Source organism: Heterodontus francisci, chromosome 28 (assembly GCF_036365525.1).
Source record: "Heterodontus francisci isolate sHetFra1 chromosome 28, sHetFra1.hap1, whole genome shotgun sequence".
NCBI lineage: Eukaryota > Metazoa > Chordata > Chondrichthyes > Heterodontiformes > Heterodontidae > Heterodontus > Heterodontus francisci.
The window spans coordinates 6304012-6317909 of NC_090398.1; the positions used below are offsets into that span (position 1 = coordinate 6304012).

Genomic DNA, 13898 nt, shown 5'->3' on the forward strand with positions numbered 1-13898 from the left:
CTGACCCTCTGACAGTTCAGCACTCCCACAGTACTGACCATCCAACAGTACAGCACTCCCTCAGTACTGACCCTCCGACAGTGCAGCAATCCCTCAGTACTGACCCTCCGACAGTGCAGCACTCCCACAGTACTGACCCTCCGACAGTGCAGCTCTCCCTCAGTACTGACCCTCCGACAGTGAAGCACTCCCTCAGTACTGACCCTCTGACAGTGTAGCTCTCCCTCAGTACTGACCCTCTGACAGTGCAGCACTCCCTCAGTACTGACCCTCCGACAGTGCAGCACTCCCACAGTACTGACCCTCCGACAGTGCGGTACTCCCTCAGTACTGACCCTCTGACAGTGCGGCACTCCCACAGTACTGACCCTCCGACAGTGCAGCACTCCCTCAGTACTGACCCTCCGACAGTGCTGCGCTCCCTTAGTACTGACCCTCCGACAGTGCTGCGCTCCCTTAGTACTGACCCTCTGACAGTGCAGCACTCCCTCAGTACTGACCCTCCGACAGTGCTGCACTCCCTCAGTACTGACCCTCTGACAGTGCAGCACTCCCTCAGTACTGACCCTCCGATAGTGCTGCACTCCCTCAGTACTGACCCTCCGGCAGTGCAGCACTCCCTCAGTACTGACCCTCCGACAGTGCTGCACTCCCTCAGTACTGACCCTCCGACAGTGCTGCACTCCCTCAGTACTGACCCTCCGACAGTGCAGCACTCCCTCAGTACTGACGCTCGGACAGTGCAGCACTCCCTCAGTACTGACCCTCCGACAGTGCAGCACTCCCTCAGTACTGACCCTCCGACAGTGCTGCACTCCCTCAGTACTGACCCTCCGACAGTGCAGCACTCCCTCTGTACAGACACTCCGACAGTGCTGCGCTCCCTTAGTATTGACCCTCCGACAGTGCTGCACTCCCTCAGTACTGACCCTCCGACAGAGCTGGTTTCTCTCACTACTGTCTCTCTCGAGTGCTCGATAGTTGTGGAACAGGAAGCTGTTGGGAACATCAGGTGATTTCCAGTGATCGGAAAAAAATTTACCTTTTCTTGTTCAGTTCATTCTATCTCAACATCATTGCAACATTTAAAGCCAGTTCAGGCACTTGGCCAAGAGATGGATATTGATGTGCTGTTTAAAGTGAAGGAGAGAAAAAGAGAAAGACACCAAGAGAGAAGGAGACAACGAGAATGGCAGTCAAAGAGAAACACCCAAACTACGCAGAGCAAGATCCCACACACAGCTACAAGATAATGAGGTTTCATTGAGTAATGTTGTTTGATGGTTAAACATTGTACACAGGAGACTGGATGAACTCCTGCCTGCTGTGGGATCACAGATCCCACCTGCACCTGAGAGGGCAGATGGGCAAATTGACACTTGGTTTATCTACCTGGCAATGTCAAAAATTGCCCAGGCAAGTCCCATCCACAAAAGGCAGGAAAAACACCACCCAGCCAATTACCACTCTATCAGTCCTCTCTCGATCATCAGTGAAGTGATGGAAGGTATCGTTGACAGTGCTATCAAACGGCAATTGCTCAGTCATAACCTGCTCACAGACACTGAGTTTGGGTTCCGCCAGGACCTCTCAGCTCCTGAACTTATTGGAGCCTTAACATGCAGAAGAGAGCTGAACACAAGAGGTGAGGTCATAGTGATAGCCCTTGACATAAAGTAGAATTTGACCGAGTATGGCATCAAGAAGCCCAACCAAAACTGGAGTCAATGGGAATCAGGGGGAAAACCCTCCGCTGGCTGGAGTCATACCTAGCACAAAGGAAGATGGTTGTGGTTGTTGGAGGTCAATCATCTGAGCTCCAGGACATCACTGCAGGAGTTCCTCAGGGTAGTGTCCTAGGCCCAACCATCTTCAGCTGCTTCATCAATGACCTTCCTTCAATCATAAGGTCAGAAGTGGGGATGTTCACTGATGATTGCACAATGTTCAGCACCATTCGCAACTCCTCAGATACTGAAGCAGTCAGTGTAGAAATGCAGCAAGACCTGGACAATATCCAGGCTTGGGCTGATAAGAGGCAAGTAACATTTGCGCCACACAAGTGCCAGGCAATGACCATCTCCAACAAGAGAGAATCTAACCGTCTCCCCTTGACATTCAATGGCATTACCATCACTGAATCCCCCACTATCAACATCCTAGGGGCTACCATTGACCAGAAACTGAACTGGACCAGCCATATGAATACCGAGGGCTGCCTTCCTGAACCGCTGCAGTCCATGTGGGGTAGGTACACCCACAGTGCTGTTAGGAAGGGAGTTCCAGGATTTTGACCCAGCGACAGTGAAGGAACGGCGATATAGTTCCAAGTCAGGATGGTGTGTGACTTGGAGGGGAACTTGCAGGTGGTGGTGTTCCCATGTATTTGCTGCTCTTGTCCTTCTAGTTGGTAGAGGTCGCAGGTTTGGAAGGTGCTGTCTAAGGAGCCTTGGTGCATTGCTGCAGTGCATCTTGTAGATGGTACACACTGCTGCCACTGTGCGTCGGTGGTGGAGGGAGTGAATGTTTGTGGATGGGGTGCCAATCAAGCGGGCTGCTTTGTCCTGAATGGTGTCGAGCACAGAGATAGTGAGGGGTGTAGGGGCTGGAGGAGGTTACAGAGTTGGGGAGGGGTGTAGGGACTGGAGGAGGTTACAGAGATGGGGAGGGGTGTAGGGACTGGAGGAGGTTACAGAGATGGGGAGGGATGTAGGGGCTGGAGGAGGTTACAGAGATGGGGAGGGGTGTAGGGACTGGAGGAGGTTACAGAGACATGGAGGGGTGCAGGGACTGGAGGAGGTAACAGAGATGGGGAGGGGTGTAGGGACGGGAGGAGGTTACAGAGATGGGGAGGGGTGTAGGGACTGGAGGAGGTTACAGAGATGGGGAGGGGTGTAGGGACTGGAGGAGGTTACAGAGATGGGGAGGGGTGTAGGGGCTGGAGAAGGTTACAGAGATAGGGAGGGTTCTGGGGGCTGGAGGTTACAGAGATAGGGAGGGGTGTAGGGGCTGGAGGAGGTTACAGTGATCAGGAGGGTATAAGGGGCTGGAGGAGGTTACAGAGACAGGGCGGGGTGTCGGGGCTGGAGGAGGTGACAGAGACATGGAGGGTTGTAGGGGCTGGAAGAGGTTACAGAGATAGGGAGGGTATAAGGGGCTAGAGGAGGTTACAGAGATAGGGAGGGGTGTAGGGGCTGGAGGAGGTTACAGAGATAGGGAGGGGTGTAGTGGCTGGAGGAGGTTACAGAGATAGGGAGGATTCTGGGGGCTGGAGGTTACAGAGATAGGGAGGTGTGTAGGGGCTGGAGGAGGTTACAGAGATAGGGAGGGGTGTAGGGGCTGGAGGAGGTTACAGAGTTAGAGAGTATTCTGGGGGCTGGAGGTTACAGAGATAGGGAGGGGTGGAGGAGGTTACAGAGATAGGGAGGGTTTAAGGGGCTGGAGGAGGTTACAGATGTAGGGTGGGTGGAGGAGGTTACAGAGATAGGGAGTGTTCAAGGGGCTGGAGGAGGTTACAGAGATAGGGAGGGGTGGAGGGGCTGGAGGAGGTTACAGAGATAGGGAGGGGTGGAGGGGCTGGAGGAGGTTACAGATATAGGGTGGGTGGAGGAGGTTACAGAGATAGGGAGTGTTCAAGGGGCTGGAGGAGGTTACAGAGATAGGGAGGGGTGGAGGGGCTGGAGGAGGTTACAGATATAGGGTGGGTGGAGGTGGTTACAGGGATAGTGAGGGTGGAGGAGGTGAAAGGGATAGTGAGGATGGAGGAGGTTACAGGGACTGTGAGGGTGGAGGAGATGACGGGGACAGTGAGGGAGAAGGAGGTTACAGGGACAGTGAGAACAAAGAACAGTACAGCACAGGAACAGGCCATTCGGCCCTCCAAGCCTGCACCGATCTTGATGCCTGCCTAAACTAAAACCTTCTGCACTTCCGGGTTCCATATCCCTCTATTCCCATCCTATTCATGTATTTATCAAGATGTCTCTTAAACGTGGCTATCGTACCTGCTTCCACCACCTCCCCCGGCAGCAAGTTCCAGGCACTCACCACCCTCTGTGTAAAGAACTTGCCTCGCACATCCCCTCTAAACTTTGCCCCTCTCACCTTAAACCTATGTCCCCTAGTAAGTGATTCTTCCACCCTGGGAAAAAGCTTCTGACTATCCGCTCTGTCCATGCCACTCATAACTTTGTAAACCTCTATCATGTCGCCCCTCCACCTCCGTCGTTCCAGTGAAAACAATCTGCGTTTTTCCAACCCCTCCTCACAGCTAATGCCCGCCAGACCAGGCAACATCCTGGTAAACCTCTTCTGTACCCTCTCCAAAGCCTCCAAATCCTTCTGGTAGTGTGGCGAACAGAATTGCACGCAATATTCTAAGTGTGGCCTAACTAAGGTTCTGTACAGCTGCAGCATGACTTGCCAATTTTTATACTCTATGCCCCGACCGATGAAGGCAAGCATGCCGTATGCCTTCTTGACTACCTTATCCATCTGCATTGCCACTTTCAGTGACCTGTGGACCTGTACGCCCAGATCTCTCTGCCTGTCAATACTCCTCAGGGTTCTGCCATAGACTGTATACTTCCCACCTGCATTAGACCTTCCAAACTGCATTACCTCACATTTGTCCGGATTGAACTCCATCTGCCATTTCTCCGTCCAAGTCTCCAACCGATCTATATCCTGCTGTATCCTCTGACAATCCTCATCATTATCCGCAAATCCACCAACCTTTGTGTCGTCCTCAAACTTACTAATCAGACCAGCGACATTTTCCTGTAAATCATTTATATTTACAACAAAGAGCAAAGGTCCTGCGGAACACCACTAGTCACAGCCCTCCATTCAGAAAAACACACCCATCCACTGCTACCCTCTGTCTTCGATGACTGAGCCAGTTCTGTATCTGTGAGAACAGAATTTTCGAGAACAGAATTTTTTGGGGACATTTAAGATGAAATAATCAATCAATCATGTATTTCTAACAAGCTAGCTTCGGAGCTGAAGAGACAGCTTATCAGTAGGAGTAGAAGGAGTAGACCAGCAAGCAAAATTCACAGGACAGCTGTAAGCTGCTTCACAAAAGTCGATATTGTAATGCAGTTCAAAAACAGACAAGAGCCATGAGAAAATGAAATAAGAAGTTAAAAACACATTGACAAGGGAGGACCCCAAACAGGCTGGAACACCAAGAAACTGCAGAGTTTGTAAACCAATTGGGAACATAAAGTGGGTGTCACTGATTTGTAAGAAGAACGAAAAGAAAGGCTTGAATTCCCTCCTCCAACACGGAGGAAGGGGGAGGAGAGCCCAGGTGTTGTTGTTGTCTGCTTTGCTGATGATGGTACTACTAAGTACTTCAATAAAGATTCTCAAAGCTACAGTCAGACTTAGTCCCTTTTTGGTGCAACCAATGAGAACAGGAAATTGAGATAAAACAGAGAGTCTCCCTGTGGAGATACAATAATAACAGACCCACTCAGTGACTCTCCCTGTGGAGATACTATAATAACAGACCCACTCAGTGACTCTCCCTGTGGAGATACTATAATAACAGACCCACTCAGAGACTCTCCCTGTGGAGATACTATAATAACAGACCCACTCAGTGACTCTCCCTGTGGAGATACTATAATAACAGACCCACTCAGAGACTCTCCCTGTGGAGATACTATAATAACAGACCCACTCAGTGACTCTCCCTGTGGAGATACTATAATAACAGACCCACTCAGTGACTCTCCCTGTGGAGATACTATAATAACAGACCCACTCAGTGACTCTCCCTGTGGAGATACTATAATAACAGACCCACTCAGTGACTCTCCCTGTGGAGATACTATAATAACAGACCCACTCAGTGACTCTCCCTGTGGAGATACTATAATAACAGACCCACTCAGTGACTCTCCCTGTGGAGATACTATAATAACAGAACCACTCAGTGACTCTCCCTGTGGAGATACTATAATAACAGACCCACTCAGTGACTCTCCCTGTGGAGATACTATAATAACAGACCCACTCAGTGACTCTCCCTGTGGAGATACTATAATAACAGAACCACTCAGTGACTCTCCCTGTGGAGATACTATAATAACAGACCCACTCAGTGACTCTCCATGTGGAGATACTATAATAACAGACCCACTCAGTGACTCTCCCTGTGGAGATACTATAATAACAGACCCACTCAGTGACTCTCCCTGTGGAGATACTATAATAACAGACCCACTCAGTGACTCTCCCTGTGGAGATACTATAATAACAGACCCACTCAGTGACTCTCCCTGTGGAGATACTATAATAACAGACCCACTCAGTGACTCTCCCTGTGGAGATACTATAATAACAGACCCACTCAGTGACTCTCCCTGTGGAGATACTATAATAACAGACCCACTCAGAGACTCTCCCTGTGGAGATACTATAATAACAGACCCACTCAGTGACTCTCCCTGTGGAGATACTATAATAACAGACCCACTCAGAGACTCTCCCTGTGGAGATACTATAATAACAGACCCACTCAGTGACTCTCCCTGTGGAGATACTATAATAACAGACCCACTCAGTGACTCTCCCTGTGGAGATACTATAATAACAGACCCAATCAGTGACTCTCCCTGTGGAGATACTATAATAACAGACCCACTCAGTGACTCTCCCTGTGGAGATACTATAATAACAGACCCACTCAGTGACTCTCCCTGTGGAGATACTATAATAACAGACCCACTCAGTGACTCTCCCTGTGGAGATACTATAATAACAGAACCACTCAGTGACTCTCCCTGTGGAGATACTATAATAACAGACCCACTCAGTGACTCTCCCTGTGGAGATACTATAATAACAGACCCACTCAGTGACTCTCCCTGTGGAGATACTATAATAACAGAACCACTCAGTGACTCTCCCTGTGGAGATACTATAATAACAGACCCACTCAGTGACTCTCCGTGTGGAGATACTATAATAACAGACCCACTCAGTGACTCTCCCTGTGGAGATACTATAATAACAGACCCACTCAGTGACTCTCCCTGTGGAGATACTATAATAACAGACCCACTCAGTGACTCTCCCTGTGGAGAGACTATAATAACAGACCCACTCAGTGACTCTCCCTGTGGAGATACTATAATAACAGACCCACTCAGTGACTCTCCCTGTGGAGATACTATAATAACAGACCCACTCAGTGACTCTCCCTGTGGAGATACTATAATAACAGACCCACTCAGTGACTCTCCCTGTGGAGATACTATAATAACAGACCCACTCAGTGACTCTCCCTGTGGAGATACTATAATAACAGACCCACTCAGTGACTCTCCCTGTGGAGATACTATAATAACAGACCCACTCAGTGACTCTCCCTGTGGAGATACTATAATAACAGACCCACTCAGTGACTCTCCCTGTGGAGATACTATAATAACAGACCCACTCAGTGACTCTCCCTGTGGAGATACTATAATAACAGACCCACTCAGTGACTCTCCCTGTGGAGATACTATAATAACAGACCCACTCAGTGACTGTCCCTGTGGAGATACTATAATAACAGAACCACTCAGTGACTCTCCCTGTGGTGATACTATAATAACAGACCCACTCAGTGACTCTCTCTGTGGAGATACTATAATAACAGACCCACTCAGTGACTCTCCCTGTGGAGATACTATAATAACAGACCCACTCAGTGACTCTCCGTGTGGAGATACTATAATAACAGACCCACTCAGTGACTCTCCCTGTGGAGATACTATAATAACAGACCCTTTCAGTGACTCTCGCTGTGGAGATACTATAATAACAGACCCACTCAGTGACTCTCGCTGTGGAGATACTATAATAACAGACCCACTCAGTGACTCTCCCTGTGGAGATACTATAATAACAGACCCACTCAGTGACTCTCCCTGTGGAGATACTATAATAACAGACCCACTCAGTGACTCTCGCTGTGGAGATACTATAATAACAGACCCACTCAGTGACTCTCCCTGTGGAGATACTATAATAACAGACCCACTCAGTGACTCTCACTGTGGAGATACTATAATAACAGACCCACTCAGTGACTCTCCCTGTGGAGATACTATAATAACAGACCCACTCAGTGACTCTCCCTGTGGAGATACTATAATAACAGACCCACTCAGTGACTCTCCCTGTGGAGATACTATAATAACAGACCCACTCAGTGACTCTCCCTGTGGAGATACTATAATAACAGACCCACTCAGTGACTCTCCGTATGGAGATACTATAATAACAGACCCACTCAGTGACTCTCCCTGTGGAGATACTATAATAACAGACCCACTCAGTGACTCTCCCTGTGGAGATACTATAATAACAGACCCACTCAGTGACTCTCCGTGTGGAGATACTATAATAACAGACCCACTCAGTGACTCTCCCTGTGGAGATACTATAATAACAGACCCACTCAGTGACTCTCCCTGTGGAGATACTATAATAACAGACCCACTCAGTGACTCTCCCTGTGGAGATACTATAATAACAGACCCACTCAGTGACTCTCCCTGTGGAGATACTATAATAACAGACCCACTCAGTGACTCTCCCTGTGGAGATACTATAATAACAGACCCACTCAGTGACTCTCCCTGTGGAGATACTATAATAACAGACCCACTCAGTGACTCTCCCTGTGGAGATACTATAATAACAGACCCACTCAGTGACTCTCCCTGTGGAGATACTATAATAACAGACCCACTCAGTGACTCTCCCTGTGGAGATACTATAATAACAGACCCACTCAGTGACTCTCCCTGTGGAGATACTATAATAACAGACCCACTCAGTGACTGTCCCTGTGGAGATACTATAATAACAGACCCACTCAGTGACTCTCCCTGTGGAGATGCTATAATAACAGACCCACTCAGTGACTCTCCCTGTGGAGATGCTCTAATAACAGACCCACTCAGTGACTCTCCCTGTGGAGATACTATAATAACAGACCAACTCAGTGACTCTCCCTGTGGAGATACTATAATAACAGACCCACTCAGTGACTCTCCCTGTGGAGATACTATAATAACAGACCCACTCAGTGACTCTCCCTGTGGAGATACTATAATAACAGACCCACTCAGTGACTGTCCCTGTGGAGATACTATAATAACAGACCAACTCAGTGACTCTCCCTGTGGAGATACTATAATAACAGACCCACTCAGTGACTCTCTTTGTGGAGATACTATAATAACAGACCCACTCAGTGACTCTCCCTGTGTAGATACTATAATAACAGACCCACTCAGTGACTCTCCCTGTGGAGATACTATAATAACAGACCCACTCAGTGACTCTCCCTGTGGAGATACTATAATAACAGACCCACTCAGTGACTCTCCCTGTGGTGATACTATAATAACAGACCCACTCTGTGACTCTCCCTGTGGAGATACTATAATAACAGACCCACTCTGTGACTCTCCCTGTGGAGATACTATAATAACAGACCCACTCAGTGACTCTCCCTGTGGAGATACTATAATAACAGACCCACTCAGTGACTCTCACTGTGGAGATACTATAATAACAGACCCACTCAGTGACTCTCCCTGTGGAGATACTATAATAACAGACCCACTCAGTGACTCTCCCTGTGGAGATACTATAATAACAGACCCACTCAGTGACTCTCCCTGTGGAGATACTATAATAACAGACCCACTCAGTGACTCTCCCTGTGGAGATACTATAATAACAGACCCACTCAGTGACTCTCCCTGTGGTGATACTATAATAACAGACCCACTCAGTGACACTCCCTGTGGTGATACTATAATAACAGACCCACTCAGTGACTCTCCCTGTGGAGATACTATAATAACAGACCCACTCAGTGACTCTCCCTGTGGAGATACTATAATAACAGACCCACTCAGTGACTCTCCCTGTGGAGATACTATAATAACAGACCCACTCAGTGACTCTCCCTGTGGAGATACTATAATAACAGACCCACTCAGTGACTCTCCCTGTGGAGATACTATAATAACAGACCCACTCAGTGACTCTCCCTGTGGAGATACTATAATAACAGACCCACTCAGTGACTCTCCCTGTGGAGATACTATAATAACAGACCCACTCAGTGACTCTCCCTGTGGAGATACTATAATAACAGACCCACTCAGTGACTCTCTCTGTGGTGATACTATAATAACAGACCCACTCAGTGACTCTCCCTGTGGAGATTCTATAATAACAGACCCACTCAGTGACTCTCCCTGTGGAGATACTGTAATAACAGACCCACTCAGTGACTCTCCCTGTGGAGATACTATAATAACAGACCCACTCAGTGACTCTCCCTGTGGAGATACTATAATAACAGACCCACTCAGTGACTCTCCCTGTGGAGATACTATAATAACAGACCCACTCAGTGACTCTCCGTGTGTAGATACTATAATAACAGACCCACTCAGTGACTCTCCCTGTGGAGATACTATAATAACAGACCCACTCAGTGACTCACCCTGTGGAGATACTCTAATAACAGACCCACTCAGTGACTCTCCCTGTGGAGATACTATAATAACAGACCCACTCAGTGACTCTCCCTGTGGAGATACTATAATAACAGACCCACTCAGTGACTCTCCCTGTGGAGATACTATAATAACAGACCCACTCAGTGACTCTCCCTGTGGAGATACTCTAATAACAGACCCACTCAGTGACTCTCCCTGTGGAGATACTATAATAACAGACCCACTCAGTGACTCTCCGTATGGAGATACTATAATAACAGACCCACTCAGTGACTCTCCCTGTGGAGATACTATAATAACAGACCCACTCAGTGACTCTCCCTGTGGAGATACTATAATAACAGACCCACTCAGTGACTCTCCCTGTGGAGATACTATAATAACAGACCCACTCAGTGACTCTCCCTGTGGAGATACTATAATAACAGACCCACTCAGTGACTCTCCCTGTGGAGATACTATAATAACAGACCCACTCAGTGACTCTCTCTGTGGAGATAATATAATAACAGACCCACTCAGTGACTCTCCCTGTGGAGATACTATAATAACAGACCCACTCAGTGACTCTCCCTGTGGAGATACAATAATAACAGACCCACTCAGTGACTCACCCTGTGGAGATACTATAATAACAGACCCACTCAGTGACTCTCCCTGTGGAGATACTATAATAACAGACCCACTCAGTGACTCTCCCTGTGGAGATACTATAATAACAGACCCACTCAGTGACTCTCCCTGTGGAGATACTATAATAACAGACCCACTCAGTGACTCTCCCTGTGGAGATGCTCTAATAACAGACCCACTCAGTGACTCTCCCTGTGGAGATACTATAATAACAGACCAACTCAGTGACTCTCCCTGTGGAGATACTATAATAACAGACCCACTCAGTGACTCTCCCTGTGGAGATACTATAATAACAGACCCACTCAGTGACTCTCCCTCTGGAGATACTATAATAACAGACCCACTCAGTGACTGTCCCTGTGGAGATACTATAATAACAGACCAACTCAGTGACTCTCCCTGTGGAGATACTATAATAACAGACCCACTCAGTGACTCTCTTTGTGGAGATACTATAATAACAGACCCACTCAGTGACTCTCCCTGTGTAGATACTATAATAACAGACCCACTCAGTGACTCTCCCTGTGGAGATACTATAATAACAGACCCACTCAGTGACTCTCCCTGTGGAGATACTATAATAACAGACCCACTCAGTGACTCTCCCTGTGGTGATACTATAATAACAGACCCACTCTGTGACTCTCTCTGTGGAGATACTATAATAACAGACCCACTCTGTGACTCTCCCTGTGGAGATACTATAATAACAGACCCACTCAGTGACTCTCCCTGTGGAGATACTATAATAACAGACCCACTCAGTGACTCTCACTGTGGAGATACTATAATAACAGACCCACTCAGTGACTCTCCCTGTGGAGATACTATAATAACAGACCCACTCAGTGACTCTCCCTGTGGAGATACTATAATAACAGACCCACTCAGTGACTCTCCCTGTGGAGATACTATAATAACAGACCCACTCAGTGACTCTCCCTGTGGAGATACTATAATAACAGACCCACTCAGTGACTCTCCCTGTGGTGATACTATAATAACAGACCCACTCAGTGACACTCCCTGTGGTGATACTATAATAACAGACCCACTCAGTGACTCTCCCTGTGGAGATACTATAATAACAGACCCACTCAGTGACTCTCCCTGTGGAGATACTATAATAACAGACCCACTCAGTGACTCTCCCTGTGGAGATACTATAATAACAGACCCACTCAGTGACTCTCCCTGTGGAGATACTATAATAACAGACCCACTCAGTGACTCTCCCTGTGGAGATACTATAATAACAGACCCACTCAGTGACTCTCCCTGTGGAGATACTATAATAACAGACCCACTCAGTGACTCTCCCTGTGGAGATACTATAATAACAGACCCACTCAGTGACTCTCCCTGTGGAGATACTATAATAACAGACCCACTCAGTGACTCTCTCTGTGGTGATACTATAATAACAGACCCACTCAGTGACTCTCCCTGTGGAGATTCTATAATAACAGACCCACTCAGTGACTCTCCCTGTGGAGATACTGTAATAACAGACCCACTCAGTGACTCTCCCTGTGGAGATACTATAATAACAGACCCACTCAGTGACTCTCCCTGTGGAGATACTATAATAACAGACCCACTCAGTGACTCTCCCTGTGGAGATACTATAATAACAGACCCACTCAGTGACTCTCCGTGTGTAGATACTATAATAACAGACCCACTCAGTGACTCTCCCTGTGGAGATACTATAATAACAGACCCACTCAGTGACTCACCCTGTGGAGATACTCTAATAACAGACCCACTCAGTGACTCTCCCTGTGGAGATACTATAATAACAGACCCACTCAGTGACTCTCCCTGTGGAGATACTATAATAACAGACCCACTCAGTGACTCTCCCTGTGGAGATACTATAATAACAGACCCACTCAGTGACTCTCCCTGTGGAGATACTCTAATAACAGACCCACTCAGTGACTCTCCCTGTGGAGATACTATAATAACAGACCCACTCAGTGACTCTCCGTATGGAGATACTATAATAACAGACCCACTCAGTGACTCTCCCTGTGGAGATACTATAATAACAGACCCACTCAGTGACTCTCCCTGTGGAGATACTATAATAACAGACCCACTCAGTGACTCTCCCTGTGGAGATACTATAATAACAGACCCACTCAGTGACTCTCCCTGTGGAGATACTATAATAACAGACCCACTCAGTGACTCTCCCTGTGGAGATACTATAATAACAGACCCACTCAGTGACTCTCTCTGTGGAGATAATATAATAACAGACCCACTCAGTGACTCTCCCTGTGGAGATACTATAATAACAGACCCACTCAGTGACTCTCCCTGTGGAGATACAATAATAACAGACCCACTCAGTGACTCACCCTGTGGAGATACTATAATAACAGACCCACTCAGTGACTCTCCCTGTGGAGATACTATAATAACAGACCCACTCAGTGACTCTCCCTGTGGAGATACTATAATAACAGACCCACTCAGTGACTCTCCCTGTGGAGATACTATAATAACAGACCCACTCAGTGACTGTCCCTGTGGAGATACTATAATAACAGACCCACTCAGTGACTATCCCTGTGGAGATACTATAATAACAGACCCACTCAGTGACTCTCCCTGTGGAGATACTATAATAACAGACCCACTCACTGACTCTCCCTGTGGAGATACTATAATAACAGACCCACTCAGTGACTCTCCCTG

General features: G+C 47.5%; 1 protein-coding gene across 1 annotated transcript in view; it reads right to left on the reverse strand.

Annotated features, from left to right (window-relative positions):
• The window catches only part of LOC137345274 (equilibrative nucleobase transporter 1-like), a 250735-nt gene extending 245966 nt beyond the window's left edge, over positions 1–4769 (reverse strand). The window contains exon 1 of the mRNA XM_068008750.1: positions 4621–4769. The gene's annotated coding sequence lies outside the window, so the exon portion shown is untranslated. The remainder of the gene's footprint in view (positions 1–4620) is intronic.
• Between the last annotated feature and the right edge of the window lie 9129 nt (positions 4770–13898).